Raw genomic sequence first — 7,814 nt, 5'->3', positions numbered from 1 at the left:
AGTATTTTGTGTTTGTATGTGTGTGTGTGTGTGTGTGTGTGTGTGTGTGCTAGGAAGTTGTCTAAGAAGAGATGTTATAGGATGATAGCTTTAGGGGATAATCACATCTAATGAAGTTTTTTTAAGACTAGAGAAGGGAAATCTGGAAATGTTTGAAGGAAGCAAGAAGTTAGTGGATAAAGAGAGTCTAAGATTAGGCAAAGAGAGGTAGTAAGGAATCACAAGAGATTAATGTTGCCAAATCTGAGGGAAGAGAGGATGTGCAGGAAGAGGTGGATGGTGAACATTACTAAAAACTTCAGCAAGAATAAGAGGAAAAAATACTTAACAATTAAGAAATAATTGGTAATATTTAAGAGAACAGTTTCAGTCAAGTGGTGGGGTTTGAAATCAAATTGAGAAGTGTGTGGAAGAAAGGAAAGTAGAAGCATTGAATATAGTTAGATTTTCCCAGGAATTTAGCTTTGAAAAGGAGGAGGCATACAAGATGATTACATTTAAAGATCATATGAAGAATTTTTAAGCATGGGGAGATAGGTAGTATCTCTGAATAGGTGACATGAAAGCAGTCAGTAGATAAGAAAAGATTGAAAATAAGAGAGATGGGATAATAGAAAGGGAAACTCCTAAAGGAAATGGGAGGGATGGGATTAAGTTCATAAGTAGAAATGTAGGTCTTGGCAAGGAAAGGGTCCACCATCTCTTCTCCAGAAACTGGAACAAAAGGAAAGAAAATAAATGCAATAACCTCCTAAGATATAGGGATTTTGAGGAGAATAGAGAAGAGGTAGTTCAAAATGGATCCTCTTCTTATTTTTTTCAGTAAAATGGCAGGTGAGGGTCTTTGGGATTCCCTTTGGGTTTCCCCTGTGTGGATTATATGACTCTGCTTTTGAGTGGTAATGAATCTCATTGTCAAATTATTTGGGAATTCTTTGCATAGTGTCATTTGCAGAAAGGTGCATAGAGAATTGTTCTTCCATTTAGACAATGAATGGAATTACATGGAAACCTATTCAACCCTTTAAAGTTAAGGATTCAAAGAGGGAGTTATGTCAGGCATGATGAAATCGATGTGCTTATTTGTACTATTATCAGTTTATTGAGGGTTGGGAACCAGGTTTTCTGATTTTAATACTTAGTATGGCATTCATATAGCCCTTTTGACACCAGACACCTAATAAACTGAGCGATCAAATAACTTCTAAAGCCTCTTAGTACTTGCAAATTGTATCATTGTTTCTGCTTCACAACCAATTGAAAACTTCTGTTTCAGAGTTTTAGCCATTGTCATAGGTAATTATCAAAATGAAGTTACTCAATTTGGTAGGGAGTTGTTCTTTGGGTCCTGGGTAATTTATTAAACCAAGATCCATCAATTATGGACAGTGGGGTAGGTGGCATAGGGTGTTTTTACATTAATTTCAAGTCCTACTTTATCATTGAAAGAGTCAGGGAAAGATTACCCTATCTCCAAACAGGTCTAACTTGACTTTCCCCATATACTTAGGGAGCAAGGATGCTACTGTAAAGACAATTGCACTGATTTACCTGGTAGAAAAAATGTGGGGGAGATTATTTATGGTGATGGGATGATGTCACTAAATGATATTCATTTCATGTTATGTCCCTCCTTTCCTGACCCAATACCTAATATTCACTATTGTGGGGGGAAAAAAAAACTCTTCTTGCCCAGAGTTAATGGAGTTTGTGTCAGATCTGATTATTTCCTTCTATTCAGTCAAGAAGGCAATTTCATGGTATATGATGAGAATGGAGGAGCTTCATATAATAGGATCTTCAGAGCAGGAAGGAATCCTGCAAGTCATTTAATTCAAAACTCTCCTCCTCTTATTTTACAGAGAAGGGAAATGAGTTTCAGAAAGGTGAAGTGATTTACCCAAATACATATTTATATATACATATATATATATATATATATATACATACATAAAATAGCAAAGCTGGCATTCTGACCCTGTACTACTGACTCAAGATCCATCTTTCCAATAAGTCATACATTGGATTGATTGAATGCACATTCCTTGTACTATTGCTAATATGCTGTGTGACCTTGAGTGAATCTTTTAACTTCATGTCCTTCAGTTACAGAGGGCAAATGAAAATACTCATATTCTTTTCCCTGGGGCTTGGTAAAACTCATTTATTTATTTGTTCAAGAAACAAGAAAGATTACTAAAGATATTCTCTGCTTAGAGCCCTCTTCTAGGTACTAGAAATAACTCTTCTCTTGAGTATATAGATATGAAACAGTTTTAAAAAGCAGAGTAGGGAAATATCATTTAATGAGAGATAAAGAAGTCCTTTTCCTATGTATTACAATGTCATGGTAGGAAACCTGAGTTCTCCAATTCTAGAACACCAGTCTCAATAAGTTACAAGCAATAACCTACTAATCTGAGAAAATTGGAAATTTTTGTCCTCACACCTTGTTTGGTTCCTACCAATCTCAATAAGTTACAAGAAATAACCTACTAATCTGAGTTGAAACTGAAATTTTTTTGTCCTCAGGACAAATGTCAGAACCAAATAGTAAAAAGCAGACCTTTAATTTATGAGGAGGATCAGGGTAGCACAGAACACCATTGCTTGGGATTGGAAGAGGATATAAAAGAAGCTGGATGTATCCCACTACTTTTAACAAGGTACTTTTCCTTGCTAAGTGCTAATCTTTGTTCTTCCCAAGATATTCATGGACTGGAAGTACTTTTGGTGCCTTTAAAATTTGTGCAGTGCTAGGTTTGGAGTCAGAAAGATCCATCTTCTTGAATTCAAATTTGAACTCTCAATTGTATGATCCTGGGCAAGTAGCTTAAACTCATTTGCCTCAATTTCCTCATCTGTAAAATGAACTGGGGAAGGAAATGGCAAACCACTCCAGTATTTCTGCCAAGTGAACCCAAAATTGGGTCATGCAGACTGACCTGAAAAATGACCTAAGAATAAAAATAAAAATTTAGATCTCTTTAATTTAGCACATGAACAACAACCCTCCTTGCTCTGCCCTACTTGTGGTCTTGAATGGACACTGTATCTATTGAACAAAGAACATTAATCCTATTTCAGAAGGCTCATCATGAGATGAGCTTTTTTCAGTCACTGCAACTCACAAAATCCTCCATCTAAATCAGAGGGAAGAAACAGCCTGCATCTGTGAAGAGAATAGTCATGCTTAAAGAGCCATAAGGCAATTAATAAAGTTGAGGGAGGTTCAAATATCCAGGTATTTAAAATAGTAGCTTTTCTAGAGGAGCAGTCACCCCAACCAGTCCAGGGATGAGGAAAAGTTTCAGGTAATAGAGGAGAGCCCTTGTGTCCATCATTGCTTCTGACCCAGAGAGCAGGTGGATTGGAAAGACCTTGGGATCTGAGGGCAGATTACTTGAGTCTAAATCCTAATTCCTGTTGCTTATTCATTATGCCACTTTGGGAAATCACTTTTCCTCTAAGGATCTCATTTCCCCCATCTGTAATATGAACTAGATTATTTCTAAGGTCATTTCCAGCACAACATTTTGATCCTCTGATTTGGCCTATAGTTATAATTGCTTTCCTTTGAATTCCCCTTGGCAATGAATTATGGAAAAAAGTTCTTAATAATAATTATTATTTGCATTTGCATGGGCTTTCACAGATATTATCTCATTTGAGCCTCAGAGCAACTCTGTGAAGCAGGGAGGGCAATAAAGAGATGATTATCTTTAGTTTTACTGCTGGGGGTGACTTGTGTAAGGTCATACAGTGAGTCAGCAATAAAGTCAGTAGGAGTATCCAAGTCTCCTATTGCCAAGTCTAGGGTTCTTTCCAGTATTCCATTATATTTTAAGGAATTTGTTAATCCTATTAAAATGAGACAATTAATTATTTTGCACTTCTCTCAATTGAGAGGTAGAACAGGAGACTGGGTAGGGAGGCAGAGAAGAAGGAATGTTTCTGGAACTTGTTCCAATTCACACCCCCCCCCCCCCAATGTTTTGGTTGAAGGTACACATTCTTAACAGGGAAGGGAAGGTGATAATGGTGAAGGGTTAGTGAGAAGGGGTAGGAGTAGGTGACTTGAGATAACTGCCTTGCTCCCCTGATTATAATGATGTGATTTGTACATTAATTGATATGCCCAGATATGCCCTAGTAATTCTCAACCAATTGCTCTTAACTGAATTGAATGAATAGAATGTCAGTAGGGCTGCATTCTATCCTTTCATAATGACCAAGCTGCAGAATTTAGTCCTCTGGAGCAGTATCCTTGCTATCCTTTGTGTGCAAGAAGTAGGAATGAGCTTTAAATATGAAGAGTGCTAAAGCTACAGCTAATAAACTAAAGACATAGCCTGGAGATGGGGCTTGGAAAAAAACCCTGCACTTAAACTTGTCATTTAAATAACGCAATCTCCCTTTAATGAACAAAGCTTAGCATTTCTGGTCCCAGTGTCAATGTCTTTCCTCAGGCTAGGATGACCTTAAAAGACTTTTCAGATTTTGCAATGTCCCCTGGCCCTACAACAGGAAGGTCTTGGGAGTCAATACAAATCAAATGCCTTGAGGGTAAAAGGAAATATGACAGAATTGCTGGTCTAAGAGCACCCTAAGGTGATGGAATGGATCGACTAGTTAGATAGATCATCACTGGAATGAAAGGGCCATTAGACTTCTGTTAATGACATAAAAGCAATCAGGTCCCTAGGGAGACAGACTAATGCAGTGTGAGCAACTGTAAGGAAAATTTGACTTCTGATGGAGGTAATTCTGTGAGAGTATGGGAGCAGCTTGTCTCTGGCCTCCTTCAGCTGCTGCTGCTGCTGATCATTTATTTCACTGGCTCCTGCTTGGTGTGAGAGATCTTTAATTTCACGGACAGTTTGCCCATTTCAGACTAAGTGCAGATATCTAAAATATATTTCGTGTAAACTGTTAAGTACTCATGATTTATCTTAGTACCTGACTTGCTTAAAGCATTATTAGGAACCATTTTTACTAATTGCTGAGCCATCCTTGGGAAAGGGAGAGAGTTATGCATTCTTTCCCTTTTCTGGAAGGTGGTTTCATTTGAAAAAAAAGAACTGAAGTGCTGACATTGTAGCCTCAAATATTACATGCAAACCTCCCCTCCCCCCCAAAATTAAGTCTTTCCAATCTTCTTTGACATTTAACTGATGCAATGTTTGCTCCTTATAGGACTCCAAGTGGGGAACTAAAAGAGATTCCATATTCATTAGGGAACTGGATAAGTTAGAAGAGTAGAATAGATAGTGGCTTTCCACTGCCTCTTATTTTTCATTATTCCTCAACACAAGCCTTCTGTTATACTTGGTACAGTGTCCTCATTATACATCTTATTTATTAAGCCAAACTCTGCACATGTTCTTTCATCATTTAGAGTATCTTCTCCCTGTCAATCTAAGTTTTACCTATCATTCATGGTTCAATTCAAATCCCATCTTTGATCAATAATCTGCTCAAATTTTTTTCACTTCTGTGGGTCTCTCTGTTCTTTGAATTGGCAACATGGCTCACTGGTTTTTCAATGTCCTGGGAATGGAGAATTCAAAGATGGCCACATGTCCTGTGATTTTTTTCAGAAGATGGGTGAGTCATATTCCTATCTTGGGATAGAGAGTTGACTAGGCAAGGAATATGCCTTCCAGATGTGTCCTCTGTCTCATTTATAATCAAGATAGGAAAATTGACTTCCATTTTCAGGGAATGGGAGGCTAGTTCTGGAGAAAGAGAATAGGTCTCTGAGGACAAAAGAGATCATAGGCCAGGGTTTCCACTTATAAATTAGGCACATTGTCAGGGGCATTCACTCTTTTATGACATAGAAGCACCATTTAGTAAATTACTACTCTACTAGAAAAGATGGATGTGTTTACTAGCATGCTTCATTCACACTCTACTTTGAAAAAATTTTTAATGGTGGGGATCTAACCCACTAAGCGTGTGTTTCTGCATCCTTAAAAGAAATGGGCTATGTTTTCCAATCACTTAGCAGCTATTTATTGAATGACTATTATGTGCTCAGAACTGTGTTACACTCCCTGGGATAAAGGCCCTCAAGGAACTTGCAATTTAGATGAAGGAACAAGACTAAACATTGTGAAACAATGCTGGAAAGAACACTAGAGCAAAATAATGGGACTTAGGTTTAAGTCCTGGTTCCCATCTACCTGTTACTGATTGTATGACCTTGTATAAATTTCCATATCTCTCTGAGCTCATTTACACTCTGGAAAATGGAAGTCAGCCTTGGAAGTCAGAAGATCTGGCTTCAGATCCTTTCTTTGATGTGTCATCTGAAAATTGCTTAACTTTTAAGAGTTTAGGCAACTCTTAATGACTATAATTTACAGAGAAGCTGCCACTCAACATCACTTTAAGGAATTTCCACACCAAAAATTTTTTATAACAATAAAATCACAAGTGTGGATCAAATGATGCTGATGATAATTTTGTCCTAGGAGTGTTGTAGGAAACTAGCTTTGTAAATCGTAAAGTGCTACATAAATGTGAGCTCTTATTGAATAATAGCTGGTTAATGTCACATAAAAATGTGTCCTGTTGAACTCTTTAAGCATAAATAGTATTTGTTTTTCCCAATTACATGTAAAGAAAATTTTCAATATTATTTTTTATAATATTTTGAATTCCAAAATTTTTCTTCCTTCTTTCTTTTCCTCCCCTTCCCAAACATGGCAAGACATCCAATATAGGTTATACATGTGCAATCTTGCAATCCATATTTCCACATTAATCATACTGCAAAAGGAGAATAGAAAAACAAAGTTAAAACAACATGCTTCAATCTGCAATGAATTTTAAAAATAATAGTCATAAATGTTAACTAAACCTTAAGTGCCCCCTTCACATTTTTTTTTACAGTTGAGGGTATTACTGTAATTTCAGTCTCTTAGTTTTGTGACCTTAGGGTCATTCTTGACTCTTTCTTATCCTTTCATCTCTTATACTTTCCCCTTTAATTCCTTCTATAAGTAGTGAGGGAGTGAGGTGGTATACTCTATAAAGTACTGGATTTGGAAACAGGAAAATGTGATTTGAATCTTGTCTCAGACAATTAAGATCTCTAAATTACTTAAAGGCAATGAAGTGCTGACAATATAGTCTCAAATATTACATGCAACTGACCCCCCATTGTCTTAGTCTGCTGTTTTCTAATCTGTAAAAAGCTTAATAATACTACCTATCTTATATAGTATTGTAAAGATCAAATAAGTTAATAAACATATAGTTCTTTTCAAACCTTAAAGGGCTATGCATCATCATCATCTTTATCAATGTTATGATTATTATTAAGATTTCTTCTTTTGTTGACATTATCATCACTCTTCCAGTTACTCAGGTTTGTGACCTAGGAATTATTGTCTACTTTTCATTATTACTACTCTCATCCCCTATCAGATATGTTGGGGTTTTTTAGTTTTTTTTTAAATTTTTTTTCAGATCTGTTGTTTTATCTTTTCCATTCTGCCTCCACAAGTCCACTTTTCTTCACCAATATGATTATCACCCTATTTGAGAATCTTTTCACTTCTTACCTGGATTATTGTAATGGTCTCCTAATTTATCCTTCTGACTTCTATATCTATTCTTTTCAATCAGTCTCTATACTCTACCAAAATGATCTGACCATATCACTTCTCTTCTCAAAAAATTTCAATCTCTCCATATTTCCCCAATTAAATTATAAATTTCCTCAAACTAGTATATGATATCTTTAACAATCTCTCTTTCATTTACTTTTTCAGCCTTAGTTCATATATCACTCACTCATGTCC

The sequence above is a fragment of the Macrotis lagotis genome, chromosome 1, assembly GCF_037893015.1.
Source record: "Macrotis lagotis isolate mMagLag1 chromosome 1, bilby.v1.9.chrom.fasta, whole genome shotgun sequence".
Classification (NCBI taxonomy): domain Eukaryota; kingdom Metazoa; phylum Chordata; class Mammalia; order Peramelemorphia; family Peramelidae; genus Macrotis; species Macrotis lagotis.
The sequence above is the reverse complement of the archived record's forward strand: the minus strand, read 5'-3'. Positions refer to the sequence as shown.